The sequence below is a fragment of the Hippopotamus amphibius genome, chromosome 2 (genome assembly GCF_030028045.1).
Source record: "Hippopotamus amphibius kiboko isolate mHipAmp2 chromosome 2, mHipAmp2.hap2, whole genome shotgun sequence".
NCBI classification, from domain to species: Eukaryota; Metazoa; Chordata; class Mammalia; order Artiodactyla; family Hippopotamidae; genus Hippopotamus; species Hippopotamus amphibius.
The window spans coordinates 168,465,635-168,480,501 of NC_080187.1; the positions used below are offsets into that span (position 1 = coordinate 168,465,635).

Consider the following 14,867-nt stretch of genomic DNA (forward strand, 5'->3'; position numbering starts at 1 on the left):
AAACATTACCTTGTATTCTTCAATAATACAAAGATCAAGTCGTTATTTTACTAAACTTGTAAATATTATCTACATTTATTAAATATCTTTTAACTCTTTTCTATGCCTTTTATAAAATAGTGAAAATCAGTAGGAAATAATTGAAGCAGTATTAAAACCTAATTTAAAATAATAAACAAGGTCATTCAAAATTACATTAAAAATTTTTTTCACAACAGGCAATCTTTACTTTCAGTCACTGACGTAACATTAATACTGGAACTTGTATGTATTGAGGGTGAGTGATTTTAATTCAAAACAAATTAAGCTACAGTTCATTAGCAAGTATTAAGTAAGGTTTATTTGGGGAATTAAGAAAATTATTCATTTTTGTTAACTATACAGACGTGTACATCAGCTGGACCATATACCCATGAATAATCTTTAATTCTGCCTTAGATTGTAAATAACCTGATGGGAAGAGATTTAATAAGTATGCTAACTTCACAGGACCTAGTCAAATGCTGGGATTGTTATATAAAATGGATACAGCACAAATCAGGGATTTTTTGCTTTCCTCTCTTTGCTTTATCAATCACCTTTTACCTAAACCAAGGCCACAGTACTCCTTGTCTTATCAGACAGTTTGGGCAAGACAAATGACCTAGAAAAAATAGTTGGACCAATGAAACTCAATCAATTTCCCAGATCCTATAGGTGTGAATTTGAGGTTGAAGTAGATAAAAAGTAAGAGCTTGCTGTGTCAATTTTTTCAAATCAAAGAGTAAAAAGAAGCTTTCAGGTGGACTTGGGTCTGATATTGACTCCTGCAGGGTCTTGATAGATTACAGAGCAATAGCCTACAAAAGCCATGAATACCAAACAAGTCAGGCAGACCAAACTGTGATGCCTGGGGCTCCTCCAGCTGGTCTCTTCTAGCAGGTCACTCTCTGGAGACAACAAAGAATATGAGGAAAATGTAGGATAGACACACTACTTAGAAATTGACACACATAACAGATTAGACCTATTCTAAACCCATAAACTTTTCAGAGATCCTTTTATATGCTTCATTCTGTATTGTGATAACATAATAGATTTGTTACAAATCTCATGATTGTGAAAACCAAGGATTGTCTGGTGTCTTAAATGAAGGTCCTGAAAGGGACATATTGCCAACAATACTGTTTTCTTTTCTCCTGTTATAAATGATATTTGTGCTCTCTGCTTTATCTTCAACAGTTGTCACTAAAAGGCCAGCATCAATGATTTGACCACTTTTAAATTGACAGGTGACACACAAACACACAAATAGATTAAAGTTACTGTAGCTACAGAGATATTGATTAATGAATACTGTTTTCCACCTTAAATGAGCTCTAACAAAAATTTTAACACAAAGATAACAAAAAGCATTCATTTGGTAAAGGTTAAGTGATAAAATTAAAGCAGGAAAAATACTCTTGAGCTTGACATTTATAGAGGTACTAAATTTTGGTCAATTTTTTCTGAACATTACTGCAATAAAAGTGTAAAGATCTGATTTTCTAAGCAAATTTCTCTTCTGTAAAAATTTGTAATATCTTGGGATATCTCAGACATAGAGACATTTGTCCATGGATATAAGAAGCCAGAGGATAAATATGTAGCATTTTATCTGAAAGTGTCAATTTTATTCCATGGAATATCCTTAAAAATATAAATATACATTATAGAATGTAACAGAAGAGATGCTGTTATATTGTGCAGCAGAGAACCCAATTTTTCTAAACATTTCAAGATAAAACAGCTTCTCAAATAAACTTCAACAGTGAACCAAATTTTAGTGGTGCTTTGATAGAAAAATTTAACAACCATAGTCACAATATATCATGTAAAGACACATATGCGGTATATAATGTATTGTTAACAAAAAATAGGTCAATATTCCTAAAGGATTCTTTTTTTGGTAAAATCAGTAATTATAGTGATGAAGAAATAAATTCCTTGTAAATCATTCAATAGGTAAAGTAATTCCCTATCTCCATGTTTTACCTAATTTTAAAGTTTATTTAATGTCTTATGTTACCTCAAAGAAAATAAAAGCTATCATGCTGCTCTAAAAATATTTTTGTCATTAGCTCTTTGTCAATAACTATACTTGCTTCCTTAGTTTATCCTATCCTCTCTACATACTCAGTTTTTCTTATTTACAATACAGTTAACATGTCTCAAAATAAGCATTCATATTTCATTTTTATCATCTAGAAAATATTTCAATAAAACCATAGATCCACATCAGTTTATATTGAGTTACGTTCACATCTAAGTTAATACATTATCCCTCAAATAAATTCAGCACAATAGTATTGACAACAAAGATTCTATGTAAGAACAAGGTTTTAAAACTATGAAGCAATACATTCATTCACTCAACACATCAGTTTATTGAGTGCCTACTATCTATTCTATAATGTCTATAAAATTAAAATGCAGTAAATAAAATGCTTCTATGATAAGGTATTATAGAATGCTTCCCTGAGGAAATGACAGTAGACCTGAAAGGATGATCAGCATTAACTACCAAGCTTTAGGTCCTAGCATTAGAAAGTAGTAGAGCTAAGATTGGAAGGCAGGCAGACTCACTCTAAGTCCGTTCTTTTAATCACATAGCACTATAGGAAATCTTACAGTGAATTCTTCGTGGTAGGATATGAGAGAGGTAGGAAATCTCCTGCTTGGACCACAGTTCTCCCATACAAAATGGCCCAAGATGGGAGAAGGAAGAAAGTTTTTATAAAAGCCAATTTAATTTCTGCTGACAATTATTTCTAAGCAAAAGAGATTTAGATTCAAGGTTGAGTGCAAGAGGAAAGTATAATCATTTACCTCAGAGTCAAAATTAGAGCATCAAAACAAAGAAAACAGAGGCAAAAGCAACCAAAGAAAAGGCAAATGGGTCTTTCAGCTCTGCTGTCCCCCTCCTGATCATACTAGTTAGCCTGATGGCCAGTAAATATTCACTTCAATAGCCAAAAGCTGAGGGGAGGACAACCATATCCCCAGAAATACTTCTGGGACACAAGTCAATTTTGAAGGGAAAAGACATGGAGAAAATATACTATGATATCCTTTTGCTGCTGCTTCCTATTTCATTTTCTGACTTACCCAAAACAGAAAGTTGAACAAAGATATAATCCATCCTGTAACCCAAAATTTTTTTTCAATTTTACTTGAAATTTATGACCATCCTCCCCCCAACCCAGTTTTTATATTAGTGTTATCTTCTACTGGCTTGATTAGAAGACATGGCTCTTTCTCTATGCTTTGGAGGAGGGTAATTAGCATATACATTAGGTCTTTTTTGAAAGTTTGAAAGAATATACCAGTGCATTTGTCTGAGATTGTATTTAATTTGCAATGGGTGTGGAGAGTGGGAATGGTAAGGCAAGAGTAGTATTTTGATGTAATTCTTAATATTTTCCATTATTATTTCTTTATATTATTTTTAAAATATTTTTAATCAAATTTCAGATTTAAAGATCTGTGTAAGGGACTTCCAGTTAATTATCTAGCATGTGAGAAACTTGGAAGTCTCTATTTTGTTCTAACAGTAAATAAAAAGCTAAACAAACTAAAAAAATAAAAATCAACAACTCTTCTAAGCTCCTTCAGAGAGTTGATGTCACAGGGAAACCTGCTGCACTAAATTGGAGAGACAAATAGGTGAAAATAAAGAATCACAACTTACTAGAGCAGACATTGAGAAGCAAATGCACCTATGGGAACCTGTGTTGAAATGGGGAAACCTAAACCATAATTGACAAATTGCTGGAGGTTCACTGTGGACAAATTTGAGAGTTAAAAACTCCAAGAGGACCAAGTCATGGGGGGATCTCCATGCTTTTGTATTACCTCTGTTCCTCTCTTCCTGATATTCTCATTTATTTTCTAAATATCAATAGTTTTCCCCTTCATAACTAAGTCATTTGAGCTTATTTTTCTAATAATCATTATCTTTATTTTTCTAACATTTTATATCAGGTCTTTATCAACACATTTTATTCTTTTATGTTTAATAAAGAAATGGATTTAGGTATTGTACACCCTCGTTTATAAAATATATACCTTTTTTTTTTAATATTTAGCATCACCGAACTATACATTTTCTAATTCTATACCTCCACTGTCATTTCTGATTCAATAGTTATGGAAGAAAATATTTGTATTTTTTTGTTTATATTGTTTCCTTAATTTAAATATGTAGTACTTATTTCTGAGAACTAAACCTTAAGGTATTTATGTCTCCTCATCTGTAAAATGAGTTGATGTTGACCCTTGCCTTAGAGGGGTGTGTGGAAAAAAGTAGATAATGCATATAAAATGTACACAGCCAAGTAAATGCAATAAACATTAAAAAATTTTTTAAATAATCATAATTAAAGAAAATAGGGTTGGATATATCAAAGAAGATAATGATGGAAAGTATGTCATTAAATCCAGAGCTCCAAGTGAAACTGGCTAACTAATTTTTCCCGTCTTGTTTTTCTTGCTCAATTTTGACATCAGTGTTTATTACAGACCTTGTTAAAGTTAAAAGCATTCTGGTTAGTTTCATACCACAGGGTTATCTGTTCTTTAAACTGTGGGAGAATATGTCTATTGAACAATACAGACTATGAAAATGGTATTAAATACATATACACATGCAAAATGTATATATGACTAATAATGTAATGTCACTAACATATATAAGATAGGAAGGATTACAATGATTTTTGTTTAGCCACCGCATCTCCTTTAAACAAAGACTAGTTTAAAAATTCTCAGGGACAGGACTGGGGAGATGGGAGTTAGCGATGCTCATCGTTGGAATAGTCACACATTTCTATTCAACACAGTCGGTCCTGGACAAACCAAAGACATGGGAAATCTGAACCCTCAAGGAAAGCCAATTACCCCCCAAATGTAATTATCTTATCCACCATCCTTTTAATTCACTTATCTTTCTGGGAACCTTTTCTTCATGGAGCACTGAGTTTATATATTCCTGAATTGTTGTTAGTGAAGCACATTTGAGGAAATTCTGACCAAATATAAGATGATTAGTAAAAACAAACAAAATATATTTTATCCCCAACAATGCTAAAACAGAAGCATTTACAAAACCCAAACCAACTGCTAAATAAGAAAAAAACAAGAAAAAAAATAACACGAAGGAAAACAATAAAGTATTTCTCAGTGAACATGAAAAAGGAGTAAAGCTTCTCGGCTAGATTCACTCATGCTACAATTTGCATGTTCAAAGAAAATTTTAAATCTTATTACTTTTTCTTTCCCAATAATTTGATCTTTCTCTTAAGCCTTCATCTTGCTGGCTAGCAGGAAAAGTTAACTAAGTTTTTCCATTCAGCAAAAACTGTCTTCAAACCTTATTAAATTTTTAATTATAATTACAATATTATTTTATTATAATAATTATAAATTAATCACACCATAATTAATAATATATTCCTTTATTATAATATATCATTTTAAATAATTTAAAAGAAACCTTTTCTATCCTGTAAGTCATTTTTAGATTAAAAATTGCTGTCTCTATTTCTTCTTATTTTTCTACTTTTGAGAAAAAAGCTTAAAATAAAAAATGGATAATAATATCTAGGGGGGGGAAATACCAAAACTAAGCAGTCTTTCACTGTCTAATCCTACCTGTGTTCTATGAGACAATATCTCTTGTATGCCCTCTGCTTGCACCCTTGTATTCAAGACTGAAATTTGTGAAGGATGTATTGTAACTTGTGATCTTGTCTTGGTCAGAGCCTGGGTAAGAGTCCCTGGCTGACTTGGTGGCATCCTAGGCTCCTGCAGCATTGTAGTCTTCTGAAACATCTGGCTCTGACTTATTTAGTCCCAGACAAGGTGGTCTATAATATAGCACTTAGGGCAAAGCAACTAAAACCCTGTCCTCATGCTCTCATTTGACAAGCTCCCAGATGCACTTTCTGCTTTCTGGTTTGATTCCATTCCTCAAGGAACCTAAGTGGTTAAGAAATACTAAGACACAAACTTTTAGAACCTCCTTCTACCTGAACATTTGCTGTCAAATCTTCTTTGATTTATTGGTACCATGTACCAATAAATTTTCTGCAACTCTACACTCAGCCTTACTCTCAGTAATTTGATCAGCTTTAGTGGCTCTGCACCTTCTAGAACCAGAGCTTTTGGTTTTTTCTTTTCTCTCTCTTGTATCACATCCTTTTACTGTAGAACACCACACTTCAAGGCATTGTTGCCAATGCTAAAAGGATCATCTTTTTGTACTTTACAAGTATGGTCCTACTCCCTTGGCCATGGGAACAATAGATAAGCTTTAAAAGAATTGGGAAAATCTCTTAAGAAAATACCTTGCCTTTCAATGTTATTATATTACTACATAATCTTACTTTTGAAGGTTAGTTTTTTCTCCCAATTTTCTAGGATAATTCCTAATTTCCCATTCACAAAACATATCCTCAACCTCAAGCAAATAAAGTTCAGACTAACCAAGGTAAATATTCTGTAGTCAGAAATGCCAATGGCAAAAACACAATAATTATTTTAAAAATCTTATCATTATAGCACATGCAGTTTTTATCCATACAATTATACTCTGAAAAAATCAAAGAGAAACAAATGCTTATATGACAGAATAAGTGTGCCCCATTTTTAAAATTGCATAACAACAATAAGAAAATTCTAGATAATAATTATTGAATATTTACTTTGTGCCAAGATACGAAAATATTTCAAAGGCATATTGTTAAGAAATCTAAGTCATATTAGAATGATTATAGAATGATATAATCGTCTTTAAATATTTATTTAAACAGATATATGTGCATAATTATGTTTATTAAATGTGTAGACAAAGTACTGAGTTAACGTAAACCAAATTGTTAACCATAGTCTGTGGTTGTGTCTGCAAACAGGGAATATATCAGTTAGGAGATTGACATTGAGTATTCATTTAGTTTTCCTCAGTATTCGTTGGTTCTTTGGCCAGAATATATTCACATATTAGTGGTATACCTTTTTATACATGAAACAGAAAATAAACTGAATTATTTAAATATATGTTTAAGTGATTTAATAGGAAGGTTTTCATTAAGACTCTGGAGGGAAAAAATGATGATCCAGGTCACTAAATGTGGTGGTGTCAAACCTTCAGTAACATTCATTTCTGAATCTCTGCTATCTGACAATTAAAAGCTATTTGCTCAAAAAGAGAAATAGCACATAGCAAAGTGGTCTGTTGCTAGGATTCTAGATTGGATTAATGTAGAAAATGTTGAGGAAAAGAGTACAAAAGCAGTTCTATTTACACAGCATGAAATGTAGATTTTTCAAGCAGGGTCAGCTGACATAAAATGGAAGCTTCAAAAAAAAAACCATTTTTCACTTAAATGTAGTTGACAAGCAATTTGAGGGGTGTTTTTTTAGTTTTAAAGAAAATGTCTTTGAAAATTTAATCTTGATTTGAAGAAGCCCGAATGTCTCTACGTTGTGAATCATGAAACGATTCTCCTAAAAAATATATTTAAAGTTATTTCAGGTGCGTTTTAACTTGTGATTTTTTTTGCCTTATGTTAGAGGGGAAAATAACATTTAGATTAAAGAAATTTCCAAGACATTAATTTCAATGTTATTTTTAATATTTCCTTTATAGAGCTTTTATCATTTATTGGTGAATATGATTTTATTCAAAGCAGATAAATTGCTTTTAAAATGAGATGCTAAACAACTGTAAGACAGACTACAAATGGCATGCTGCTTTCTGCTCCTTTTTGGATTCATGAAATTATTTTAAATGTCTTGCAGGCACTTATTGACATAGAAAGTACCTTTTGATATTCATTTTGTGCGTGCTATTTTATGTATCCTGATTTAGTTCTACCCTAATTAGTCAAGTGTAAATAATTTTAAAAATGCTGTTTGATTACATCTTTAGCTTTTTTCTTTTTGTATACTCTGTAGCTCTTCTTTGATACACATATGTATAAATGCATGTATCACATTTCTTTTAATTAACATCTATTGAAAGATACCATGAAAAATACATAAAGGTAAATGTTCAAAGAGGAACCTGTTCATAATTTGAAGTTTATTGCAATTTCAGTGAAATGCTATCTACATAAAATCCTAAAAAAATAAAACTCTTGTGCAACATATTAGTTATTATTATTATTATAGTATTAGAATGGATGTAGAATAGAATAAATATATTTTTGCATAGGAAGAACTATCAATAGATAAAAAGTAATTTGCATATAGATTTGGAGTTTAGAATTGTCATGTACACACTGCTATATTTAAAACAGATAACCAACAAGGATCTACTGCAAAAAAAATTAAATTTTCTGTATGTGTCAAATAGAAAAGCCAAAACACTAATTTTGTTTACTCTATGAAGGAATAATGAGTGAATATAATGATTTATATGTCTTTATTATTTTAAAAATATTATGCAACAATGAAAATACAGCATAATTGGACTTCCCTGGTGGTGCAATGGTTAAGAATCCACTTGCCAAAGCAGGGGACATGGGTTCGATCTCTGGTCTGGGAAGATCCCATATGCTGCAGAGCAACTTAGCCTGTGCACCACAACTACTGAGCCTGCATTCTAGAGCCAGTGAGCCACAACTACTGAGCCTGTGTGCTACAACTACTTAAGCCCTGTGTGTCTGGAGCCCATGCTCTGCAACAAGAGAAGCCACTGTAGTGAGAAGCCCACACACTGCAATGAAGAGTAGCCCCAGCTCTCCACAACTAGAGAAACCCTGCATGCAGCAATGAAGACCTACCACAGGCAAAGAAAATAATAATAATAATAAAATAAATTTAAAAAAAGAGAAAATATACCATGTTCAATTTCACTAAATAGGATTTTAACTAGATTTCTAATTTTACATTTGGTGAAAGCTTTTCATCAACTCCCAAAATCTTATGCTTTCCTTCCATTATGAAGTAATTTGATTAACCAATCTTACTGAAGAGATTTCTTTATTTAATTTGGTCACATAAAAAGCATTTGCTAGGGACTTCCTAAGTGGCACAGTGATTAAGAATCCGCCTGCCAATGCAGGGGACATGGGTTCGATCCCTGCTCCAGGAAGATCCCACATGCAGCGGAGCAACTAAGCCCATGCACCACAACTACTGAGCCTGTGCTCTAGAGCCCCTGTGCCACAACTATTGATCCCCACTGCCACAACTACTGAAGCCCACATGCCTATAGCCCGTGCTCTGCAATAAGAGAAGCCACCGCAATGCGGAGCCCGCACACCACAATGAAGAGTAAACCCCACTCACCACAACTAGAAAAAGCCTATGAGAAGCAACGAAGACCCAACACAGCCAATAAATAAATAGATAAATAAATAAATTTATACAAAAAAAAGGATTTGCTCATCTCTTTAATAACTGGAAGTTTTAAGCTATAGTCACTCACAAACCTCTATATGTACCCACTATACAAAAGCTATGATCACATTTCTGCTTCCAATTATGCAGTTGAAAGATATAGGAGGAACTTAATTTTTGTACCTTAGACAATGAAATTCATTAAGCTTAAAGCAGCTACCTCTGAACATCCTTCCCTCAAACATTTAAATTATGTCAATTTAAAATAAAATTGAATAAACAAAGATTCCACATTAAAAGGTATGACTGGAACTGTTAATATATAAACTAAGCTTATCTACATTACTACTGTAATTCAAGATGAGAAAACCATAAAAAAAGACACTATAAATAGATTTTTGGAATGGGTCAAAATAAAAGAGAAAAAAACAAATAATCCATATTATATCAGGAAACCTAACTGCTACTCTTCCTTCTCTTGGTCTTTTTATAGAAGGATCCAGGGTTTAGCTCAAATAAATCATCAAAAATGAATTCTAGGTATTATATCAAATGAGTTAATTTTGTCCATTAAATGAAATTAGCTCAAATCCTATACTACTTTCTGGGGGAGGTATAATGTCTTCCTGAAGTATCTTTAAATTCTCACAAACTTACTCTCAAAATTACCTCTTGCTTAAATTTCCAGTTCACACCAAACTGTTGATCTCATGCATGTATTATTTTAGATGGTTGTTCTCCTGCCCCTATGCTACTAATTTGTATTAATCTTGCTAGAGCTGCCAAAACAAAATACCACAGACTAGTTGGCTTAAACAATAGACATTTGTTTCTCAGTTATGCAGGCTGGAAATGCAATATCAATGTGCCAATAGGTTGGTTTTAGTGAGTCCTCTCTTCTAGGCTTGAAGATGGTCATCTTCTTGCTGTATCTTCATGTAGACTTTCCTCTGTGTGCATGAAGAGACAAACAAAGACAGAGAGAGACAAAGATCTCTGATGTCCCTTCCTCTTATAGAGGCACCAGTCTGTTGGATTAGGGCCTCATTTAACCTTAATCACCTCTTTAAGAGCCCTATCTTCATAACAGACACATTGGGGATTAGGAATTCAACATATGAATTTGAGGGTGGGGCACAAATCAGTTCATAACATGACTCATATGTGAAATTCACTGCAGCTTTTTTTTTTAAGTCATTTTCTCTCACACCCTACCCTACCCCCCCCCAAAAAAAAAAACCCAAAAAACACCATTCACACAAAGCATTTCTGCATCTAGATGTATTGAGATTTGGGTTAGAAAATAAAATTACACCAAATTGCCAAATAGCAAAGAAAACAGAAATGATAAATTTCTGCCCATACTGTGAATTGCTTTGGCAGATGCCATTTTTCTTTACAACACCCATCACTGGCCATTTTTAAAGTCTTTGCTCCCTTTTTTTTTCTTCAATATTTTGAATTCTTTTATGTTAAATAGGAACATTTTCTCAACACTACTCAAGTCACATCTCATTTATCTTCTTCCTTAAGAACTTCATAGGCTTGTTTTAAATAGTTTAAACACCTGTAATAAACTACAGTTTGCTAAGAGGAGAGGTACTCTGGTTAATGTTCAAAATGATGTAGTCAGAGGAAAAGCAAGCATTATTAAATATAAATGCAATCCTTACCAACAGAAATTGAACCTTTTTTTCAATAAAAAAGCTAGTCCAAAAAAAGGTCTCCTTCTATAAAGATTTATCATCTCCAAATCACAGTGAAAGGAACTTAAGTAACTTACTGATTTTGTTTTCTATGATGTGCCTTAAAGATACTTCACTAAAAACTGGTATCTGACACAACAGAATGACATATGCAGAATGTAATATTGTAGTGACAGTACTGAGGTTGATTGTCACAGACATATTTAAACTCTGAGTATTAAATGGTTACATCCTAATTATTTACATGGAACATTGGTCCAATAACAAAAATAGAGAAGAGCAGCTGAAAGTTTATCTAATTCAATGTTCAGAGATAAATGGGTTAACAATTCTTTCCACTATTTTCTGCAGATAAGTCCCTTTTTTTTCATATTTAAATCTGATGCCAACTGAACTCTGGCATTTTCCCAAGCTACTGTATGAAGAGGATGCTGAAGGCCATCACAATACAGCATACTGCAACATAAGCACTCTTTCGTTCACCAATTCTGGCATGCTTCCAAAATATACCCAACAACCCAGTTTTATTTCTGCCCAGGAGGCTGGGTGCCAAGGATCAGTTATAAGCACAGGTACATATAAGCAGTAAGACTGCAGTCAACAGACTCTGGAAATTGAAAATGGCAGACATAGTGAGGCTGGCGAAGCCTCAGCCACATCACCCTTCCAGGCCTGGGCTCTGCTCCCTTTTCAATGAACTTTGTTTCTTCTCTGAGTAGCCCCTAAATTCCTAATATCTTGTTGTAAGGGGCAGCACATCTTTCTTGGACTTCAGACAATAGAGACAAGGCCCAGAGGATCTTACTAAGAGACATGAATTAACTTCTTTAAATAACATTTTTACTACTTTCTCTACATAGTTTCTAAGAAAAACATAAAGTTTTTACATTACATTAAAATATTTTATTAAATTGTTACATTTAATATTTTAATAAAAATATTTATATTCTCTATTTTGTTTTACAGATTTTGCTGTTTATGAATCAAGTTACAGCTCCACAGTTATCATTCTTGTTGCATTAGAGCCAATCCATAGTGCAATTGTACTGTTTAAGTTGAAACTGAAATGCCATAACAGTCACAAAAACTCCATATCTGTAATTAAACTGATCGTATATCAATGAATTACATTCCTTGAAGCAGGCAGGTTTATGCTTATCAAAGTGTATATTTATCATTGTTTACATGACCATTGCATATTACTAGACTCTTTGAAACTCAAAAGGCCCCAAACAGTATATGTCTACTTATTTATTATAAAACTTATCACTTGATGATTATGATTTACAATTTAAATACTTAGGTATGTTGTTTCGATCATGTATAACTGTGTAGCAAACCACTTTAAATCTTCATATGGTTAAAAACAACAAGAGGGGTGCTCGGTCTTCCTTTTCTTTCTCTCTTCAGATATCTTTATTCTTATATATCTCTCTAAGCCTCCTTTACCACTGCCATTATACATATGTTATACTGCTTTCTGCTGTTTCAGAGGTCTTGTAGACTATTTTCTTTGATGATTTTTCTTTCTGTTTTTTTGGATTAGAATATTTCCATTGGTCTATATTAAGTTCATTGGTTTTTACTTCTGCTATCACAAAATTGCTGTTAGGCATATCTAGTGAATTTTTCACTTTAGTTATTGATCTTTTCAAGTTACAACTTTTCACTTGGCTCTATTCGTTAATTTTTATTTGTCTGTTGATATTTCCTGTGTTGGATCAGTATTTGCATAATATCTTAATCTTCTAAACATAGTTTACTTCAGTTCTTTGAATATATGTATAACAGCTGCTTTGAAGTCTTTTTTCTGCTAAATCTAACATCTAGACTCCCTAAAAGTCAGTTTTTATTAAATGCTTTTTTAATCTTGAGTGTGAGTAACAATATCCTCTGTCTTGTATGTCTATTAGTTTTGGTTGAAAATCAGATATCTTAGATAGTATTTTTAGCAACCTTGGAATGTGATTTATTTTACCTTTGAGGGTTTTTTTTTTTTTTTTTTTTTTTTTGGTTTGTGCGTGTGTTTTGCTAGCTTGGTTGGACTTAGATCATGATATTTGTTTCCCCTGCATTGTTTCCCCCAAGCTGATGTCTCTTATCAGATTTTATAATTTTAATTTATATTTTTTAGCCTGGCTCATGAGGGACCAGACCTTTGTTTGCACTCTAGTGGTCAGCAAATATTTTGGCAGATGTTGTGATCAAATACTTCAAGCTCTGCTGACTAAGCTATATGTTGATTGATGAAAGCATTCAAACTTTCAGGCAATTCTCAGTATTACTTGTGTTTCATATTTTGCTGTGCTTTCTTGGGTCTCTAGAACATATAAATAGTTGATCAGTTTGCCAGTATCTGAGAAAACATTATCTCTGCCCTATGGATTTCTCGCTTCCAGATTCTTCCCATCAAATTTCTGGCTGATCTGCCAAATATCCCAAAATGCACTGGGAAACTGCAGGTTTTTATTGTCTGTTTTGACTTGTGACACTGGTTTTTATCTTCCATTTTGAATCGAATCCTCCACCTTTGGCAACTACATATGTTTTTCCATTCAGCCAAGAATCTAATGAGCTGGAGGGACAGGGTTGGGATGTGGAAGGTTGCCAAAGACTCAAAGCATTTTTTAGACAAAGCTGTAACAGCTTTCTAAGAAGTAAAATTTTCATATTTTTATCTTCCATTTATCATACATTTCAAATGCCCTTAAATGATTGTTTCAGAAAATTGCATCCCAGATTTTCATGTTTTCTGCAGAGAGAAATTGTGACCTCTTCATTATTGCCTTTACCAGAAGTTGAAGCCTTCTAAGCTATTATTTACTCAACTTAGTTTTTCTCCCTTTCTCCCTCCCTCCCTTCCTTCCCTCCTTCCAAGATTTGTCTTGTGGCCTAACATACTCTTTTCTATGGAGAATGTTCCATGTGCACTTGAGAAAAATGTGTATTCTGCTGTTGTTGGATGGAGTGATTTGTATACATCTGTTAGGTACAATTGGTCTATAGTGAGTGCTCTATTTCCATACTGATCTTCTCTTTGATTGTTCTATCCATTATGGAGAGTAGGATATTAAAGTATCCTACTATTGTTGTAGAGCTATTTTTCTTTTCCATCCCTTCAGTTCTGTTAATGTTTACTTCACATGTTTTGAAGCCCTTATATTTCATGCATGTATGATTATCTTCTTGGTGAACTGACACTTTTATCATTATATAATGTTCATCTTTGTCTCTTGTAAAAATTTCTGACCTAAAATCTATTTTGTCTGATATTAAAATAGCCATCCCTGTTCTTTTTCTTTTTTTCACTATCTACATGGAATATTTTTTCCATTCATTTACTTTCAACCCATCCATTCACTTTCCATTCATTCACTTTCTTAGATCTAAAGTGTGTTTTCTGTGATAACATATCACTGGATCCTGCATTTTTTAATACATTTTGCCAAACTATATCTTTTGATTGGGGGGTTTAATCTACTTATATTTAAACTAATTACTGACAAGGAAGCACTTACTTTTATCATTTTATTTGTTTTCTAGGTCTTATAGCTTTTTGGTGTCTTTTCCCCATTACTGCCTTCCTTTGTGTTTAGTTGATTTCTTTGTAGTGACATTTGGATTTCCTTCTCATTTCCTTGTGTGTGTGTTTTTGTGTGTGTTTGTGTATGTGTATACATTTGTGTACATATACATAAGCCTTGTGGTTTCCATGGAAATTAGATATAACATCCTAAAGTTATATTTATCTATCTTAAATTGATACCAGTGTAGCTTCAATTGCATATAAAAACTCCG

The 14,867-nt window shown here is 32.8% G+C and overlaps 1 pseudogene; it reads right to left on the reverse strand.

The window, feature by feature from the left end:
• Nucleotides 1-11,481: 11,481 nt before the first annotated feature.
• Nucleotides 11,482-11,700, reverse strand: LOC130843945 (protein kish-A-like; annotated as a pseudogene).
• Between the last annotated feature and the right edge of the window lie 3,167 nt (nt 11,701-14,867).